The following is a 21,971-nucleotide window of genomic DNA, read 5'->3' on the forward strand; positions in this document are numbered from 1 at the left end:
AAAAGAGAGAGGGATAAGGAGGTGGAGAGGGAGGGGAGAGGGCATAAGAGCAAGGGAGGGGGAGGGGAGGGAGGGGGAGAGAGAAAGAGGAAGGAAGAGATGGCAAGTGGAGGAGAGAGAGGGAGGAAGGGAGGGAGGAAAGGAGAGAGAGAGAGAGAGAGAGCGAGAGAGAGAGTTGGATTGCAAAAGTACTACAGAAAAAGAAAAAAGATTGTGAGAACATAGTAATAATTAATATTATAATTTATAACTTATTTTTAACAGTATATTATTTAAAAATAAATGTAAAAATAATTTTATTTTATTTTTTATTATTATTTTTTTTTTATTTTATTTTATTTTTTCATTTTTTTTCCCCCCTGGACGGTTAAGCTTTATTTTTTAATGCTGATGGTCTGTAATGAAGTGCACCAAACCCGACCAGAAGGAATTCCTAGGACACGGTATGTAAATGAACCTGTAGAAAATAAAACAATTCTGATTCTTATTCTGAAAAACCAAAGTACAGAAAGTGCCGTGAACGGGCAGAAAAGGAGAAACACAGAGTTGTCCTGCCCTCGCTCGTGAGAAGATAAAACATGATAAAATAAACCAGCATCCCCCACGCCCAGCGGGTGTTTTCTCGCTTGACACAACGTTCGGGAAAATCCACCGCTTCTGCCAAAAAATGGCAGCGGCTGTTGCGGCTTTTTCGGTCGGAAATGGAAAAAATGGAGGAGCAATGTCACTGCGCTTTCTCTGGGACGACCACGCCCCTCGGGTCAACATAGGACAGGGTGAATGCATAGCGGGGCATCATCAAACTCTGCTTTGAATGTGTGTGTGTGTGTGTGTGTGTGTGTGTGTGTGTGTGTGTGTGTGTGCGCGCGCAAATAGCAACGAGCAGGGAAGTCCAGATGGACGTTGGGATGGAGGAGCGGAGGTGCGGCGAGGGCGGAGTGAGGGGCTGGGATCGGAAAAAAACAAAACGTCTCCTCATAGTCAACGGAGAGATCCATGGATCAAGATTCGACGTCTCCCGGACGGTGTGAGCGTTATGTAAGACACATGAAATAAAGATGATGTTAATATACAAGGCTAATTCTCATGCTGCACCGCACACTGTGATCCCCTCGGCAACGTGAAAACAAACATATTGATACGAGTCGACTCGCATTCCTGAAATGTGAATTTTTCATGATTCTACCCCCACCCCCACACACACACACGCACGCACACACACACACACACACACACACACACACACACTCTTCCTCTATAATTGAGTTTGATTGCTCGCATCGCCGGCAGCTATGATCGCAAACAGGCGGCAAAGGCACAGTTCACTTTCACTGCACAAGTTGGACGTTGACCGAATTATCTGTTGGCGGCGTCGGAGTTTGACGGCAAAAGTTGTGTGCTCACAAGCTGGGGTGATCGGTGGCAGGGCCCGGGGGGGGGCGGCGCATAGAGAGCCCGACCCTAGCCTTCCCCCCGCGCTCGCAACTGATTAGGGATTTGATTTATTGCACCGGAGCGATTAAAAACAGCGTCCAAAGCCTGCTCACTCCCACTGCTCCTGCGTGTTTTGTATTGTATTTAGTGAATACACAGAACAGAACAGAATTATAAAAAAAAAAACACTATTATGAATACTATTATGATTAATAATTATAATCATAATAATATAACTACTATGACTAATAATAATAATAAACCAGTGATAATAATAATACTACTACTAATAATAATAATAATAATAATAATAATAATAATATTAATATTATTAATAATAATAATAATAACAATAATGATAATAATAATAATAAAAAGAAGAAGAAGAAGAAGAAATCAGTGATATTATAACATTATTATGGTTATTGATGTCACTGATAATCCACAGTGTTTTTAGCACATCATTTCAGGACAAATCCAGCTTCATCGCTCGGCACGACACCCTCTCGACACTCGGCGCAAGTGAGCCGGAGACACCGTCCCGGAAAAAAAAACCCCGAAACAAATCTCCCTCTAATTTCATTGCGGCGAGACACCAGGGTATGAAATTCACCCGCGAGCCACCAATTGATACAGAACAACGTGGTGGAAAGTGTGGAGCGCTGCTGTGTTTGCTAGAGCAGAGCAGGCGGTAATGCAGCACCTATTACTATTTTATCACATTACCGCGGTGTTGGCGCCCCCGGCTCCGGGCGGGGCCGGGCAGGGCCTCTGGGCCAGACTGACACTCTAATAGAAAAGATACAAGAGGCTTATTCCACCCGTCGCCTTCCACATTATCTCAGGTCGGGATGTGCGAGGGTGGGACTTTATTTCTGAGTGTGCGTGTGTGTGTGTGTGTGTGCGTGTGTGTGCGTGTGTGTGTGTGTGTGCGTGTGTGTGTCTGTGTGTGTGTGTGTGTGTGCTGCTACCAGCGTGCCTGAATGTGTGTCCCCATATTTGTGTGATTTTGTGTTGTGTGTTTGAATGTGAATGTATGCGTGTGTGTGTGTGTGTGTGTGTGCTGCTACCAGCGTGCCTGAAAAAAAGTATGCTTTGTGTGCGTGTCTTTATACTTGTGTGCGATTTCATGTTTGTTTGCATATATGTGTGTACATGTGTGTTGCTGTCAGCATGCCTGAATGTATATACACTTTGTGCGCGGGTGTTTCTGTGTGTCTGTGTTTGTATTAGTGTGTGATTTTGTGTCTGTGTTTTTCTGTGTGTGTTTCTACCAGCTGGCCTGAATGTATGCGTGTGTTTTGTCGGTTTCTATATCTGTGCATGCATTTTTCGTTGTGTGTTAGTTCTTTTGTGTTTATTTGTAGTACGCTTGCAAGTGTGTGTGTGTGTGTGTGTTGATTCCTGACACTAGGCTCCCCAGCCATTAGTATTCCACAGTAGCGCTCCTGTGTTCTGCTATAATGAAGCTCTTCTACAGCTGCTGGCCCATGGTAACGCAACACTCACCCAGTCAGAGGCAAATAACACACCGAGCAGTGACAGGCAACTAGTGTGTGTGTGCGTGCGCGCCCGCGTGTGCGCGCGTGCATGTTCAGATGAATATCAATTGCCGAGTGTTTGAAATCACCTCGTTACTGTTCAATAACACAGCAACGCAGGCAGTGAAACATAATTACGGCAAGAGACGTTTTGAGTGTCTCTTCGTGCTTTATGAGAATATACGTCTGTATGCACGGGCGCATGTTCTTGTACATCTTTGAATGTGTGTCTGCGCATGTGTGTGTGTGTGTGTGTGTGTATGCGACAATGCATGTTCACACTGAAGCACGGACAGTATTTATGGATGCATATCTGTGTGCGGCGATGGATTAGGATGAGTAGTAGTGCTCAAACTGGGTTTATAAACACGACTTCCTTACATCTCATGGATATCTTGTCAGTATCTTTAAAGTAGAAAAGTATATAGCATGCACGAGCTGTGTTCCAACCTAAATATTTGTCATTCAGCTCAGGGCTTTAGGCGGTGCTTAGCTTTTACTGTGTGCGCGTGTGTTTGTGTGTGTCTGTGTGTGCCTATGTAAATGAATGAATGTTGACTGGGTGTTGGTTTGTGTATACTTTGTACTGTATGTACCTGTGTGAGCATTGTTTTGAGTGTGTGTGTGTGTGTGTGTGTGTGTGTGTGTGTGTGTGTGTGTGTGTGTGTGTGTGTGTGTGTGTGTGTGTGTGTGTGTGTGTGTGTGTGTGTGTGTGTGTGTGTGTGTGTGTGTGTGTTCACCATGATAAGCTTCAAGCTGTGCAAAATTCTGTGCCGGTGTCACAGCTTGTTTATTGCAGGGGAATACCATGAACTCATATTCATTGACAGTCCCATTAAATTGTATGTGTGTGTGTGAGTTTGTGTGTCCCGTCACGGTGGTAGATAAAGGCTCATCTGGCTGATGAGCAAAACGGAACTGGACTGGAGCTACTTCTCCACCGGACTCACCCTTCAACAGGGGGCACATTTGGTTTTACAGTTGAACGTTTCAATCAGAGATGTTGTGGCTGCAAAACTGGCAAAGTGATCATTTTGTTGTACCAATTATCAACTATTAATTCCTCAAAGTACCGGAATTGGCCTGGCCAAGCCAAAATTAAACAATTTGCAGGACATCGCACAGTGAGAGCCCTTGATTTTTGCTGATTCTGAAAGTCATTGTACTGCAGGAAATGATACCACACTGGAAGTGATGCGATTTACGTATTACAAACCAAAGCTATGTTCAAAATACTATTAAGAACGTCAAGTAAATATGTATGTAAGTAAAATAAGTATGAACGCTGTGGCAGTTTCTCCTACCGCGCCAGCCAAGTGGTGTTTTCAGGGCCCTCCGGCACAAAGACAGAAGACGGTAGATTGTAAACACCACTTAATTGTAGAGAGTTGGCCAGTTGGAATTAACCGGGAGCAGACAGAACATTTAATGACAGGGCTCCTCTCCTGAGTGTGTGTGGGGATGGGGGTTTTAACCTGTTGCTCGTCAGACCAACCAACGAGCAACAGGTATGCAGCCATTCTGAACCCAATCACCTAGATCCAGGTCAGGCGTGGCTGCTCAAACCACACCAACCCCACACAACAAGCGAATTTAGCACGGCACAACCAATACCTTACATCAAATAAGTTCAGAAAAGAACCAGGACGACAAACTATATCTGGTGAAATATCATATTAGGCAACTGGACACTACACTGGCATGTGTATCACAAAATGAATTGTGATAATGCTATAACGATAATGTGCGACACCAAGGTTGACAAGTCAAGTTTATATTATTTCTATGGCCTGTTGACGGCCATTTTGGTCTGATTTGGTTCTATTTTAATGGTTGAGAGAGCAAGGTTTTGGTGGATTTTGCTATAAATTATATTTTAAATGATACTGCAGCCTTTTTGAACCAATATTTTGCTCATAGGAAACATTATGAATCAAACTGTCCAAGGCATTGTGACCCCTCTGCCATCTCTGGCGGCCGCCTTTAGAGGTCGGGCACCCAAGTTTGGAAACCATGTGTCTGGGATTTGTTTAGGAATGTGGTAATAGTAGTTGAACAGATTTGACCCTTGGGACCATCAACACACCAAGTTATCCAGTTGAGCCTTGAAAAGATGGCTCTAAAATGTTGGTTGTTATAACTGTTGCTATAATTGGCACTTACTGTATAGACCTACAATCCCCATACCTTAGTTTATATATCAATTTGATTATTTTATATAATCTCATGAATAATGGATTATTTCCTTTCTTCCGCCTCCCTTCCCGCCTCCCTCCTTGCCAATGTGCACATTTGGCGTTACAAAAATAAAACTCCCAACATTTAAAGATTTCTCCCCTGAGGGGCGTTCGAAATGAAATGGAGTCCAAAACACCGGGAGCTCTGGGAGAACTTCTACTTCCTCAGGAGTATGGAGCGTAAACGCATGCATGAATACTCAAGCAGGAATATGCACACACACACACACACACACACACACACACACACAAACACACACTCAAGCACACACACACACACACACACACCCCAATCTGGGTCAGTGCGTTTCAATACTTTTTATTGTTTTATTGTTTTATAATTAAACCACAAGTTCTGCTCACATGCTGAAATAGTGAACGTGGAGAGAGAATGTTGACAATGGAATCAGATTATGTCATTGCATCGCAGTGAAGTGCAGTGGTGGCCAACCTGTGGCCTGAGGTCTCCTATGGGCCGTGGAACCCGAGGGTGAGGCCCGCCACCGGACAATAAAGATTTTTTTTTTCCAAATGAATTCATTAAAACATTTATAATAATAATAATAATAATAATAATAATAATATGAATAATAATATGAATAATAATATCAATAATATCAATAATATTTATTATTTATAATAATAATCAAAAATAATGTATTTATTTAAAAATATTTAATGATTTACTCATGTTGGTCAAATGGATTAATTGAACTATCATTTTATGATGCTGAGATTGACACTGAGACCCGCTATTCACCCCCCTGCTCCTTTTCGTTCTCTCCCTCTCTCAAGATAAGATGAGATGAGATTATTAATCCTTCAGATGCAGCCTTGATTATGCATCATTAGGTCTACTTGATGCTGCCTACATGTGGGGTTATTCATGTTCCATGCCTCTGTGTCTGTCCCTCATTCTGTTCACTTCACCTTCTGCCAGCCTGACCTTTACAGTTCTCTCTGTTTTGGGATGACCACTCATTTCCTCTTTATTCCATTTGCTCTTTACCATCTTCAAAATCTCTGTCACATTTATTCCTCTATCTCTCTCTCTCTCTCTCTCTCTCTCTCTCTCTCACTCTCTCTCTTCCTTTAAACACGGCAGTGATATGATTAGATCCTCCCCCCTCCCCTCCCATAAACCAATCATTGCGCAGTAAAACTGTTTCACCGTGATGTCAATCCGCGGTTCACATGCGAGCCGAACCGTGGGGGGGGCGACCCCCGTACGGGTCCCTGCTCCGACTTCACCTAAATAATCAACTTCCTTCTCCTGCGTACCACTTTGCGTTTTCAGTTCAATGTCACATCAGCCTTGTTGCTGTCGGCCATGTTTATTCTTGTCTCCCAATTAAAAGGTTGCCTGCTAATTACTTTGCCAGACTGCAGACATAAACTCTAGCTGCAAAACATATGCCTGACAAATTTGTATTTCATTTTTGGTTTCATGTATGAAATCAGAGACACGAGTGGCAGCAACATTGCACTGCTGCCTCACAGCAAAAAGGTCCTGGGTTCGATTCCCGCCTGGGGCGCTGTTGGCACCATGCTCCGGCGGGTTATCTCCCAATTAGTTTGCATGTTCTCCCCGTGCTCACATGGGATTTCCTCCACCTACCATCAGTAAGGACCCCCACCCAAAAACATGCACACATCATCGTCTGACCAGGATGGACACTTGGTACCAGGTCCCCGGGCGCTTCGACGAATGCTGCCCACTGCTCCTGGCTGCCCCCCCGGAGGAAGGACAAGCCAGGAAAAAATGCAGAGGCCACATTTCACTGGCCACCTGCCCAAAAAGGATGGGTGTGTGTTGTAGTGAGGTGTGTTGCGTGACAAATAAAGATTCTTCTCTATAACAATAAAATATACATATAAATGAATAAATCGAAATTCACCTCAAGCCGCTCTCTCGTAAAGAACAAAATAGACTAAATGGAATAAAGGTGAATAGGATGAAAATAAATCTGTTTATGGACCGTGAACATGAACAGAGTGGCATGAATAAGGAGATGACGGATAAAATCCGGCGCTTACTGAAGCAGATAATCAGTATTCAGCGGTGGATAACAGGAAGAGAATATGTTCTGCTGGCTTGTATAGACAATAGTTCAACAAAGTAAAGACATATCAGGCCTCTGGACCCAGTAGCGTAACATGATGGTGATAGGCCCCGGTGGAAATATTTTTAAAACACTTTGCCGCTCGAGGCACTCCGTTGGCAACTAAAGCAAAAACACAATGTTTGTATTTGCTTTGTTTGCCATTACACATGCAGAGGGGGACAGGGGCGCAAATTGCGCCCCAACCACTCTTTCTCCCCGTCCTTCATGGCCCCCCAAGCGGCCCCCTACAGTATGCCGCCTTTAAGAAGTGCCAGCCCCACACACACACACACACACACACACACACACACACACACACACACACACACACACACACACACACACACACACACACACACACACACACACACACACACACACCCTGAAAGCATACAGTTGGGATGTCACCACACCATGACATGGTATGTAAAGCACCATATCTATCTGGTATTGTATTATTAAAATATCTATATCCATAGAAAGATGTATTTTTTAATTTGTATTGATATTTGTTCCACTTGCCTAACACTCATCATGGGATGGGCCCCTAGTGGCCATGGGTCCCCGGTGCAGCTGCACCGGTCGCACCATCGGTACTTACGCCACTGTCTGGACCTATTTCAGAAGCCTGAAATAAAAATGCTCTGGCAAATTTCTATAGTGTACTTGTAAAAGCATTACCTCAGTTACTACAGCATCTGCACTGGCCTAGGATGGATTCTCCATCAATGCATTAATTCCAAAACACACATGGACATGCACGCACGCACGCACGCATGCACACAGACACACACACACACACACACACACACACACACACACACACACACACACACACACACACACACACACACACACACACACACACACCATCTCCCACCACCGCTTTCCACTGGTTTGATGGGGTATTGATTGATTTTCTTTTCCTGTCAGGGGTCAAGAAAATCATTCCTGTCAATCCGTCATATGTGGTGCAGAGGAAAGAAACGAAAGGAATGAAGGAAATGTGGACACTGCCTCCACTGCCCACATTTGCCTCCACATAATGGTCGATTTGCACATGAGGCGAATAAAGCTAAAGAACAGTGTGTGAATCCCCTATGCCACCTCCGGTTTGGTCCCGAACACGTTTTCAGTATTGCGTGCCGACGGTCTTACTTGCCAGGAATCATTCGTGAAACATTGACAAGACAGCCATGTTTCGAAAAATGTGCCATTGCATTATCTATAACCAGATGTGTAAAGTCGCTGAATGAAGGAGACAGATTGAAACGCTCTATGATGTAGAGATCATTTCGGTGAAGTATAAACATGAAGGCAAAATTCGACATGCAAATGAACAATTCTTGCTAAAATACTTGCTTATAAGTGAAACAAAATGATGGGGCATGAGCATTCAATAAGCATTGAATGACAAATTCAAGATCCAAGATATTTTCTTAATTTCATCACTTTCGTCAAATCCCATATTGGGAGTCTGTCAATATTTCCGTCCCCCATCAGCCGTCTTGAAACCAAATCTAATTTCAAAATGTAGTTTGTGTTTCATTTTGTCAAGATGTCTCCGCAACGCCGTCCTTTTATTCTCAAGTCTTGAGTGCTTGGTAATTCACGTCTGTAGGTGCCGTTGTGTTGTCTCCAAAAACAACTCGAGACGTCTTGTCCCTCAATTCAGAGCAGACTCAGACGTTGGAACAGAACGTTGGACCGAGATGGCGAACATGGAATGAAAGAAAAGCAAAGAACTACAGTCCAGGATGAAGACGCAATAACGGGATTGACGGGACACACAATTTCACGGGGAGAGCAACGGTTGCCGAAAGCGTGGAGGGGTGGGAGGGCGGTGCATCACCAAAAAGGCGCGGGATGGAGGGATCGAGAGGGACGTGAGCTGGATGAGGACCGGCAGGGGTCCGACCAACCGAGCGTGTCCTCGTGCGCTCCGCTCCTCCGCTCATCTCCCCTCTTCCCTCGACCTGCCTCCACTGCTGCTGTCGCTCTCTCGCCGCGTCTCACTCCCTTGTTACACCTCTGCTTCTCTCTTTTTCCTCGGACACTTTTCCATGTTTGACTCGACTCACTTTAAAGTCACTTTAAACTGTTTGCTTTCTTTGACAACCCATTATAAATCTGGTTGCCAGGCTGTGATGTTTTTTAGTTTTTTTTTTTTTGCAAAGTAATCAATAAAGTCCTGAAAGACCTGATAAAATGCATGTTTTTTCGAGTATAACATACAAAAACAGTTTCTCGTTTTCGAAAAGCATATTCATTTGGACTGCATTCGAGCCCGGTTAGAATCTACGGCTGAGCGGGGAGTTACCAAAGCGTTTGCAAAGTGACCTTGCGCTACGAACGGTTATAAATACAGGGGGAGCCAACCTGGGTTGGAAGACGGCGAACCGCGCCCCCCGTCTTCGCCAGACGGGGAACGGAGCCGTGGCAGTGTTTTTTTTTGCGTCGGACCAAATCAGATAAGGTTCCCTGACACCATAGACGCTTTTATTTCTTTTTATCAAACACCAATCACAGCAGAAGAGCCGAAAGTGGCTGCTCACCTCCAGCCTTTTAGCTCCGAATACAAGTTCTTAGATTTGCACTGTAGAGCCGTGGGGGGCTTTGGCACCAGATGAAAAGAAAACCCACAATGAGATGAGCTGACGGAGAGGGATGGCTGAGCGCGGGAATAAATAACAGGATTTGTTCTGTATTTGCTCTGTATACAGTGGAGCGCTGCGATAAAAGCGCCGTCTTTGTATCGCACTGTACAGCATTGTTCTCTCGCTCTGTTTTTCTCCCCCTCTCTCTCTTTCCACAGCTTTGTCTTGGCTGTCTTCTTCCGCCCGTGTCCTTATCTTGTGAGGATTTTTCTTCTTGTTATTTCTTCTCTCTCTCCCCCCCCTACGGTGGAAGATGAGGACCGCTTTCTGTGCTCCGAGTCACAGGCGGCGCCGCCAATCTGCCGCCGCCGCGTGTGAACAGGCGCGACGACACGACTTTAAGGAGTGACTTAACCGCGAAACATCGTTTGTGTTTACACATCAGTGCTCCTCCTGTCAAAATGTTCAACCGGTAAAGCTGTTGCGCCACCCTGCTATTTGAGGATTCACACAATTAGTTTTATCTTTTGCCACTCTCATATAAGCTCATAATGGTGTTACACAGAAGAGCTATCTATTGACAAAGAACATCGAAACGTTAACATTTGGGTCGAAAGTTAATTTGCCCCAACCCGACTGGTTGAAAGCCATTGGCTACAAACAAGGATGGAAACCACGTGACTGGAGTGGAGACAGCTCTAATAAGAAGGCGGAGGGAGTGCGGTGGGGGAGTCGTTGTCAAAGAGCATCCTGAAAATATAAGCCAAGGCGTTTGAGAGTGCAAAAAAAAATAAAAAAATAAAAAAGTTGGAATTAAACCTTCATTTGATTATTGCTTCAGAGTTCGTTTTTTTTAATTTCCCCCATGGGTCAGCCTCGGCCTGCGAGTCATTTGAGGATATTTAATGCAACAATATCTGTGGCTTGCACGGCTTTCTTTGCCGCCACCAGAGGCTGCTGTCTTCTGGAGGGACGTAGCATTGCTAAAGCAACATGTACAAGAGAACAATAACAAAACTGTGATTGATAACCTCCTCTGGGAGTCAAATCTTATATTTGCACCGCTGGTTCCACATTGATCTCAATGTTGATCGGATTTTGGCGCACGGGGAGGTGTTGATGGAAACAAACAACGACCATATTGAGGCGGACAAAGCGACAAAAGTGCAGCCTGATACAGAGGGACAGAAAGAGTGGGAGATAAACTGACATGGAGGTGGCGTGATAGAGAGATAAGGTTAACCATCACCTTGTGTATATCTGTGTTAGCCCATGCAGGGGAAAGAGAGACAGGCGGAGTCACAACAGCTTCTTGTCAGCGCGCATGTTGTTTGTGCTGCAGGGCAGCGTTTGTTCACAAAGTGATGCGCTGAGTGTGCCATAAGGGTTGAATACGGCCGCCGACACACCGCGTAGGTGGTGGGGAGGAGCCACGCCGAATTCCAACCAATGCACTCCGCTGACACTGAGTTGAGCCAGTGTCGTTCCTCAACGAACCCAAAGCCTTAAGGGCAGACGTCAGATGCCTTTATGACCTGTGGTGTCTTTCATTGTGTTTCTTTGGTTTTTACACTAACTCACATTAGTTTCACATAAGCTTTTTTTTTTTTTTGTTTTGCTGTACGTAATGTCATGCCATTATACCAGCTGGAACTTTGTTGCTTGTCTGATCACTAAGGACGCAGGGGTGCTGACAAGCCATCCTTCGAAACGTGGACCTCTAAAGTCCTCCGCAAATGTAACTGTGATATAGAGCGACACAAATAAACGTAGGTGCTCAGTGTGTGATCAGTAGGCCAGTGGATGTAGGACGATGCAGGGCGGTGCAGGGGGATGCAAGGAGTGCATGGAGATGCAGGACGCTGCATGGGATGCAAAGTGATGCAGGGAGATGCAGGGGGAGGCAAAGTGTAGCTGGATGACGCAGGGGGAGGCAGGATGGTGCAGGATGGTGCAGGGTGATGCATGATGGCGCAGGGCGATGCAGGATGGTGCAGGGTGCATGAGTGGCAAGGAGCATATTGATCTGGATCAGGTGCGATATGAGCATGATGACAACAGCAGAAAAGGATGGAAAGGAACAACAGAGAAAGCTCTCTCTCTCTCTCTCTCTCTCTCTCTCTCTCCACCCTCTTTTTTAACATGTTTATCTTTATTCCCTCATCTCGTCCAGCATCCCCTCTCTTCATTAGACTCATTCCCTCTCCCCCTTCTCTCCTCTTCACTTCTCATCTCTCCTCCCACTGCCTAACCTTATCATGATACATTATATTCACCTTTTTTTCTATTTTAGCAAGTCAGCGTATGCTCTTATCCACAATGACATCAAATGAATTGCACATCGAAAAGCCTAAAAAAAGCTTAAATCACCAACATGACAAAGCAAATTAACTATGAATTTAAATGTCAAAAAGGAAAAAAGGAAAAATGTGAAATGTGACCAAATATGAGACTTCAGACTTTGTCAGACTCTCATTCTAACAGTTTTTCAAGTTCATTGTTTAGGGATTTTCAAAAATCCTCAGTGCAGATCTACACATCTACACATCTATTTAGCTAGATACGCGCAGTGCCATTGATGGGATCATTTTATAGACCGACCTTTAAGGTTAATCGCACCCGAACAAAATAAGCGCCTGAGATTGATCTGAAACAACAATGCTCCAGGCCCTAATTAGAAAAAAAGCGCTACAGGCAGAGGGATAGAAAGAACATTTTTTATTCATCACACAAGTGCGAATGCCCAGGTACTGCACACCACGCTCACGCACCTGGATGGCCGGAAGGGGGTCTATGTGAGATTGCTGTTCATCGATTATAGTTCAGCTTTCAATACCATAGTCCCCACCAGACTGGCTGTCAAGCTGAAGGAGCTTGGACTGAATACTACGCTGTGTACCTGGATCCCTGACTTCCTCTCAGCACGGCCCCAGGTGGTTAGGGTGGGGAAGCACACGTCCAGCTCCCTCACTCTGAACACAGGTTCCCCCCAGGGCTGCGTCCTCAGCCCCCTACTGTACTCCCTGTACACACATGATTTTGTGGCCAGGTCCAGCTCCGACACCATCATCAAGTTTGCTGACAAAACCGTTGTGTGGGCCTGATCACCGATGGCGATGAGAAGGCCTACCGCGAGGAGGTGGCTGACCTGTCACTCTGGTGCCAGCACAACAGCCTCCACCTGAATGTCAGCAAAATTACGGAGCCCTTTGTAGACTTTAGGCGAGGATTACAACCGAGGACGCATGTGCCGTTGGTGATTAATGGGACTTCTGTCGACAGGGTGAGCAGCTTCAAGTACCTGGGAGTCACATCACAGAGGATTTAACATGGACTGTACACACAGACACTCTGGTGAGAAAGGCAAGGCAACGGCTTTACCACCTCAGGCAGCTGAGGAAATTCCGGGTCTCGGTGAGGATCCTCAAGTCCTTCTACTCTGGAGCAGTGGAGAGCATCCTGACAGGCAACATCACTGCCTGGTTTGGGAACTGTACTGCTCAGGACAGGCGGGCCCTGCAGAGAGTGGTGCATTCAGCTGAACGTACCACTGGAACTATCCTCCCCTCCCTGCAGGACTTATACACCAGGAGGTGTAGTAGCAGAGCCGCAGGATCATGAAGGATCCTCATCACCCCAACAACGGACTGTTCCAGCTGCTGCGGTCGGGCAAGCGCCTCCGCAGTCGCACAGCGAGAACAGAGAGACTGAGACGGAGTTTCTTCCCTCAAGCCATAAGAACTGTCAATGCTGACCTCACCAGGGGTCCTCACTGAGCCACACACATAGGCTCCACTACCTACTGTACTGTATGTAGCATACTGTACCGCATACTGTGTCACTGTTCAGGGTTGTTCGGTGTTATCGTATTGCTGCGCCGTACTGTTGTATACCGTGCTGTATTATCCCACAAACACTACCTCACTTTATCACATGCCACTTAAATGCACATATCTGTATATACATAATTAGCATATCCCATTTACATAAATCTATCCCATAAACATAAGCCCATTCCCTTTATCTATTCTATTTTATTTTATCTTATTTTATTCTATATATTTAGATTTTATTCTATAGTATTCGACTTACTGCATTGCGTTTTATATCAGTTAGTTGGTCAAGTAGTAATTCTAAGGTAGCTACTGTGTTCATATTGTGTGTAATCACCGGGTGCGTTGCATTGCATTCACTGCATATATGTATGAAAGTATGTATATGTATGTGAAGAATAAACCTCTTGAATCTTGAATGCACACACACACAGACAGACACACACACACACACACACACACACACACACACACACACACACACACACACACACACACACACACACACACACACAAGGAGTGGTGGCTGGAGAAATTCAGCCTCTGCCTTTTTCCCGTCCAGCTATCCTTCCTCCAGGGGCAGCCATGAGCAGTAGGCAGCCCTTACATCGGTGACGCCCTGGGAGTCATTCCAGGTGTAGATCCATGTCATGCTCAGCGACGAGACAGGAAAGTGTTCAGCATAAGAGCTACTGGATCAATACGATCAGGTGTGGTTGATCACAGCTACACTCGTTTGGGGCACTTAGTGTGGTAAGAGAAGGGTGTAATATTATAATAATAGTATCATACAAGTAATTACTTTTGTTACTGATATGATAAAGGATTTAATGAAATGGCTGACCGGTGAGTAACACGAACACTTCCATGTGAGTTTGCGATTAGCGATTTTACATTGATGTCAATTTGTGACATCAACATCACCATGAAAAAGGCAGAGATTATGAAAGATAAATGTGTGTGTGTGTGTGTGTGTGTGTGTGTGTGTGTGTGTGTGTGTGTGTGTGTGTGTGTGTGTGTGTGTGTGTGTGTGTGTGTGTGTGTGTGTGTGTGTGTGTGTGTGTGTGTGTGTGTGACCTAGAGCAGCGGACACAGTGGCCTCGGACCAGTGTCGGGACGCAGAGCATTAGCCACGGGTCCCTGCCCCCCGCCCCCACTAGTTGCAATCAAAAAAATAATAATTCAGACGGCGGGCACCCCGGTGAACATTTTGTGCGCTGTGGTCTGGTCCGTGACAATAAAAAACCCTGCCCTAGAGCGATGACAAGGAATTAAAAACATTAGTGAGAGAGAGCGAGAGAGAGGAAAGCAAAGATGTCTGCAGATTGGCTGCAGAGCCTCTCCAGCTCAACGCAGGCACAAAGAGAACAACAAAAAAACTGATGGACAGAAGTAAAGTCGACAAGTGCGTGAGGCGAGAGATGCGGAAAGACAACAAAAAAAAAAAAAAGAGACAGGAGAAAATGAAGTACAGTACGCGCATGTACACGGGGAGCCGCTTACAAATACACACAGAGACGTATTGCGCTTTAACAGAACTCAGCGGCCCCAACCTTGATATGCTAATGCAACATCAGTCTGTTCGGTGGCGCCCACATTCAATTTGCAATGGGGTGACCCGGATTTGGGCGAGTGATTACTTAAGGATGACACCTCAAATAAATAGTGGGGTGGTTCAATTTGGCAAGAAAAAAAAAGATGTTTCCTAATAGCAACGACAACTGTTTGACTGTCAATGTGATTCTCGGTTGTTCTTTAAAAGTCCCGTGCAGAGAACACAGCAGCCACTCCGGTAAGCAGAAAATACAACATTCACACCCCGCACCGCGGCACACCTTTTAAACTACGTGCTTCCAAATCAGTATCACACGAGAGCACACCCAGCCCTTCACTAAAAGACATCAACATAAATGTCGTGTGCTCTGCCATCCAGTGCGGAGGTTGCCATGAAGCCCCGCAACTAAAATGAACCATATCTACGCTGGAGATGGGACGGATCCGACCCTGGCGCGACGGTCCGGTGGATGGACATTATTGCGACGAGGAAAAGCCACCATCGGCTGTGAGTACGAGCGTTAGGCATCGGTGCGGGAATCCATCACGGGATTGCGCGACGCCCTGCGTGTGTGTGTGTGTGTGTGTGTGTTTGTGTGTAAGCGCTGTCCTTCTGTCCTTCATCAGACCGGCAGGTGGGGTCGGTGAATAAACAGAGTGTGCGTCGTGCGATTCAAGAAAAGGGGAAACTCACAGACCGTGCGAAGTGTGCACGCGCGCACGATTGTGTGGGAATACCGTTGTGTTTGTCTCCCCAAGGAATGGTATTAATTGGACAGAAATGGGGACGAATAGTGAAAGGATGTGACATTAATCAGACCCGCCCATCTGGAATCCCGCACAGGTCAGAATTTTTTCCTTTTATTTTTAGGTGAGTTCACTCCCGTCGTCTGTCTTCTCCGGCTCTGACGGTTTGATGTGCTAGCGAGTGCACGTGTTTACACGTGCAGATGTTTGATATTGAGCAAAGGCCGCTCCCTCGCTTTAATCTGACAGTTCACCTTGGGGGCCCTATCCCCACCGTGTTTCCGTCGGTGTCTCGTCTGATTTCAGATTAGCCCTGTCACGCCACTGAGCGATCGGCCAACAACCTGTTTTATCAGGCGCGCTGCCCGCCAGCCAAACTAATGACAACACCCCCGCCATCCAATCCCATCCCGTCCTAGTTCGACAAATGATGCGTCATCTCGTCTGCCATCCATCTCTGGCAAGGAGAGAGACTGGCACGCCAATGCCCCTCAGGATGACCCACGGAGGCGGCGGCAGGGACGAGCGATCCGGCTCCAAGACCCGATGGCGGGATCATCACACACACTGGCACAGATGTTTGGAGAATGCCTCACTAACCAGCCAGCATTCTTGGTTATCTTTTAAAATCTTCTTGTATATATATATATATATATATATATATATATAGCTCGCAGGTGGCCACTTATTATGATTTTCCAACCAGTATGCCTTGTTTGAGAGATTGCACTATGAAAAATAGTTCATTTCTGTTGTTGCCCGTCGGTCATTATTAACAGTTGTAATTATTCAGAAATAACTCACCACTGATATCCACTATTGACCAATCAGAACACAGTATTCCACAGAGCTGTGCAATATACTCAGGACAACATATCGGTCAACTTTCAACACTAAACTTTGAAACGTTAACGAAGAAATGCTAACTCTGAAAATCGAATTGCGTTTCACCCCCCCCCCCCCCCCCCCCTTATTACGTATTTTGAAGTGCACGGAAAACGTCAAGAAAGCAGTGTGGTCCGAACGGCACGCCAGCACCCGCTTCAAGTCACACAAAGTGCATCGCCGCTGGCTGGAGAATCCTTCAGAGGTAAATGACAGTGTCCTGTTCAAAGAGCTGGGATGTCTGATCCATGGGTTACATCTCCGCATGCCCTCCAATCACTTTAATGCTTCAAATGTTCTCACCTCCCACCTGCCGCTAACAGACAATTAGAGGCGCGCGAGAACATTTATGTTGAGTGATCCAATTATAGCTGAGAGATTTTCTGAAAATGGTAGCCGTAATATTTCCCTATATCCCCCAACTAATCGGAATATGGCTTGCATATTACATTTTTTCTTTTCCACGCCAGCACGACTTTACCCTTGCTTTTATTAGAGGTTTGTCTGTGGACTAAGGGCTCCATTTCCCATTTTTAATCTTGAGCTTACAGCACTGATGCTCGGATCACATTTCTCGATGCCAAAGGACGAATTCCCATTCGTGAATATTTGCAAATCCTCTTGCGGTCTCATCTTTCCGCCGTCACCTCTTCACCTTTCGCACATTTCGGAGATTAAGGTCACTTGTGTTTGTCCCAATTCTTTAAATAACTCGCTTCACGTTTGCTTTCTCCTCCTGGCTGCAGATTATTTTTCTCCGTGTTCCTTTTCCGATCCCACGCTGTCGTGCCCTCTCTCCGTTGCTCAGCTTCTCTCGCTCTCTTCAGGAACATCTGTAACGCTGTCCTTCTTGTGCCCACGAGGACCGACTTGAGGGAAGGCAAATCTAGGTGATTAACAACGATTAAGCCGGCTCACAAGCAAGATAAGGCCTTTGGGAACCCGCAGACCTCATCTTCAACAAATCTCTAATCCGGGGGTTTAAAAATGTACGAGCCCCCCGGACGGGACGGGATTTGCGTCCCAGTCATGTGCGGGACCAACGTTCAGCCCTTTCTCCTTGCGTTGCGAGATCAGGTTCACAAAAGCCAGTTCATTGGCTTTTCTTCATCGCCGCGCCGGGGCCAAATTTCAGCCCCATCATTGCCACCCCGAGGTCTTGGCTGCCAAATATGGCTGCCACATTCACAATTCAACCACTGAGCTGAAACCAGGAGCGCAAATTGAGGTCTTGGGCTTTCACTTATTTATCTATTTATTCATTTATTTATTTTAAATATCCTTTCTTCGATGGACTCCTCAATTGATTCGTCGTCCTTTTCCCCGACCCGCTCTATCCCTTTCTCTCATGCTCTTTCATCTCTCTTGCCTTCCCTCGCTCTCTGGATGTCTTTCTTGTTTTCCGTCCTCTCTCCTCTTTCAAAGTTTGCTCACTTGAGTGTATCTGGTGAGAAGAGAGAGAGAGGGGGGCGGCGGCGGCGGGGTGAAGATGTGAGGGAGCAAAAGGTGTAAGGAAGACGGAGGAGGCAGGGAGCGAGGGATGAGAGAGACGATGAGGTTGGATGAGTGAGGGCGAGAGAGAGAGGGAGATTGAAGGACACTGGGGTAAAGGGACGCCTGCCTCATTGTGATGGATGATGCACGATAACTGGCAGGGAAATGGCTACTAACACACACACACGCGCACAAAGACACCGCGGGCACAAAGAAAGAAATAGAAAAAAGCATAAATGGAAAACAGAAGGAGGAGGATGATGATCATAGATGGACATGATTTTTAACGGGGAGACTTTGTCAGTCACTCTCTTATACCCTACCCCCACCCTTCCCAGGCCCAGGCCCAAAAACTGCCGGGGCCAAAATGTTGTCCGGGTCCAGCTGTGAGCGTGGATATTGCACATGAATTGAATTTGGGTATTGCATTGGCTACTTTCATCTTTCATTATATGGCGATATGAAGATGAGCATGGAGGGATCTGCAAATGGATTATATAGAAATAATGATATATTTCAAATTTTTTCCTCTAAAATATATCAATTCAATCTTAGAAGTGTCCCGCGACCCCCATGTGCATATTAAGCGACCCCAAATCGGGCCCATTGTACAAACTCGAACCAACTAGTAAATACAGAGAAACATAATCATGATTTATAGCCATACCAATAACTTACCCTCACATTGTATGTTTTAGATATTTGATATAGATCAAATATATATTTGACTTCTCTTGCTTTTTTCAGCTATTTGTGTATATTTGGCAATTATTTTTTTTATTGTATTTTATTTTTCTCAGACTGTTCAGCTTTTCTTTTGTTTAATTCTAATCATCTGTGGACACGCACCAATAATAACCATGACAAATTCCTTGTACATGTAAATGCACCTGGCGAAAAATAAAGTCATTCTGATTGTGTGATATCTGTCCTAAGGAATGGAAGGATGAGGAATGAATGGATCAAAATTTCATTACAAAACTGTCATTTTGTGAAAGCATAATAAACTTTGGAAAAACTCCTTGGTGACGTGGTGTCAATCACTTTCGGAGTCATTGCACTTTAGTCTCTCTCTCTCTCTCTCTCTCCTCGTTTGGGAGGTGCGGCCCGAAGTTTTCAGTGACCTTTTTGTCACAATGAGGGCAACGCATCTTAATATTTTTACAATTATTCCCCTGTCCTAGTTCCTTTGGAGTTCTCCTTCGACCACATGAACGATACTTTCATTCCTCTCAGGCTCTTACCGTAAAGAGACGACAGTGCTGTCCGTTCAGCGATGGTCCTCGTCGATAGGCACCTACCTTTTCCGACCAAGCGCAACAAGGGCTAAAAACACAATTTTAAATCCATTGAATTAACGGCAACTGATCTCCTGAGCTTTCAAAAATCCTGTTTTATCTAGACTGCAATAACATGCAACGCTGAAAGATAACCCGCTGAAAGATAATCCAGTTTTGGGTCGGACCCCACCAGTGAGAACCACTGCTCTAGGTGGTTAGTTTGATACAACTTACTTGTTAAGGCATTCATTTTAGTATTAAATAGCTCGCATATGGACATAGGGAAGTGCTACACCCATAGACCCACTTGATATCTGATAGTGAAGCAACAGGGAGGTATGGGGGAATACCAGCTTTAACCCCTTCCACCGCTGCTATTGACACATTTTCAACATTGGAGCTTGAGAGCAGTTTTTAAGAGGGTTAGTAGAAATGTCACCATTTCCTCGCCATCCCGGATCTCTTTCTTTGAGCCCGACATTCTAACACCCACTATCGATTCGAAAATGAGTTTCTTGAGACAAAAGCCACATATTGCCAAAGATGAGAGGCGGTCTGCCCTTGTCAGTCTTCCCTCTCTCTGTTGTGTGATGGAAGCAACGTCTTAGCGAATACAACCATAGGCAGGGGCAGATGAAAGGGGAGCAAAAACATTAAAAGTTAATGCTGCTCCAGAACAACACACATTAACAGTGCGCACACGCGCACGCACTCACTCGGCCCTTCCGCAGGTGAAGACTACACGAGTGACAACATAACACATTATTATGAATGAGGTGAGGGAAAAGTGTCCCAGCCGGGTCAGAGGTCATCCGGTGGAGGCGGCCGAGTCACTGTAACTGATGATCAGAGACTGACTGAATTAATCATCAAGTACAAGTATGCCCGCACAAGCCGTTCGGAATACCTAAGCATATACTCTCCCTCACACGCACAAGCACGCACACACACACACACACACGCACACCCACGCACACGCACACGCACACACGCACACACACACACACACACACACACACACACACACACACACACACAAGCACGGTCCTGAAGTAAGTGAGAGTGACAATGGCTGATTAAGCAAGCAGTGGCTTGCATACACACCCCTGAGCTTATATTGATGTCAGAACACACACACACACACACACAAGGCCTATAGAGCCCACTCTATAGGCAGAGGTCACACAGCCCTCTGAATACAGTAATAAATCTCCCACATCTTCCCTACTTACTGACTTGCATAAACACGGACACACATCTTGTTTGCTTGAGGCCGACGGCAACCGGCAAAAGCTACATGAGAGCACACACACCCACAAACCCAGACTGTATAATGAGCAGAATTCAGAAGCACCGTCCAATGCATCATGTGCGTAAACACGCATTTTGACAAGGGCAGCGGGGAACGACTGCCCCCTGACTTGTAATTTTGAGTACTCGCTAACCCCCGAACCCCATTTTTTAAAAGCTTTATTGGACCAGATTAGCTCCGTGCCCTAGCGGGACATTTCCTTGCTTCATTTTCACCCTGATGTCACACCCGAGGGGCACTCAAATAGCAATAATTGTAGGCTAATGTGAACTCTGACATGTGCACACACACCCCTTGTCAGTTTGAGAAAGCAGGAAATAAATTATACAAGATTTAATAACTTGTAAAGATACTTCCCTATTCGGAAAGCTTCTGTATAGTTTGTGTCTGTATGTGTGTGTGTGTGTGTGTGTGTGTGTGTGTGTGTGTGTGTGTGTGTGTGTGTGTGTGTGTGTGTGTGTGTGTGTGTGTGTGTGTGTGTGCACTGCGGTATTTCAGCTTGCTGTTATCGGTCAATCATTTTTAAAACTGAGCCCGGTGTTATTGGCATTATTGGAAAACAGTTAAATTTCTTCCACTGGGTAAAAAAGTAGTTTGATGGCTAGTAAATTAATTTGCACGCCATTTCTTTGGAAATAGCAATCTAAAACTTCAAGCGTCGACTAGCTGTGCTGAAATCACCCTGCTTTTTGCTACAGCAGGTTAATGTAAATGTACATTTTATACATATAAGGTATGTATAGGTAAGCTGTCTGATGCTGGTTTCTGATACTGGCGCTGCTAACTGTTTACTCTGTGCCTGACTGTTGTGCCTTCTACATTGTATTTTGTATTTTGTTTTAACAAATACAAATAAATAGGTGAGCATCTTTGCGTTTGAGTCTCTTTGTTATGAAATTGCTTCTGCCTGCCCTGATTTCTGCATGCGACCGTCAACCGCAGACCAAAAATG

The 21,971-nt window shown here is 45.4% G+C and overlaps 1 protein-coding gene across 1 annotated transcript in view; it reads right to left on the minus strand.

The window, feature by feature from the left end:
• Positions 1–21,971, minus strand: part of LOC307245278 (glutamate receptor ionotropic, delta-1-like) — a gene marked incomplete at its 3' end in the record, with an annotated part of 448,321 nt that overhangs the window by 116,789 nt on the left and 309,561 nt on the right. The window lies entirely within an intron of this gene.

This window comes from Zeus faber (assembly GCF_960531495.2).
Source record: "Zeus faber genome assembly, chromosome: 20".
Taxonomy (NCBI): Eukaryota; Metazoa; Chordata; class Actinopteri; order Zeiformes; family Zeidae; genus Zeus; species Zeus faber.